The following is a 349-nucleotide window of genomic DNA, read 5'->3' as shown; positions in this document are numbered from 1 at the left end:
AGACCCCATCCCCTTCACCAAGGCTCAGCAGGAATACCAGTCCCTCCCTGGAACTTCTCTCTTCTGGGAGGCTGCGACTCGACTGACTTACTGAAGTCCTATGAGGGACTATTAAGTTCCATGGACTTCATTTTCCCTGCTGTTCCAAGCATCTCCATCTGTGATTCCAAGTGAATCATGGGACATTACCTCCTTGGCCCTGAAGTGGTTCTGGATGAGGGGCTTAACTTTCTGTGTAAGACCAATAGCTAATACTTTTTGTTTTCAGGACCCAAGGACTGTGGCTGCTTCTCATCTCTGCACTTGTTTTGTTTTTTGGGTTTCTTTTTTTTTTTTTTTTTTTTTTTTG

Source organism: Fukomys damarensis, unplaced genomic scaffold (genome assembly GCF_012274545.1).
Source record: "Fukomys damarensis isolate Sample0158 unplaced genomic scaffold, DMR_v1.0_HiC HiC_scaffold_18, whole genome shotgun sequence".
In the NCBI taxonomy this organism is placed as follows: Eukaryota; Metazoa; Chordata; class Mammalia; order Rodentia; family Bathyergidae; genus Fukomys; species Fukomys damarensis.
This window is presented reverse-complemented; position numbering follows the sequence as displayed.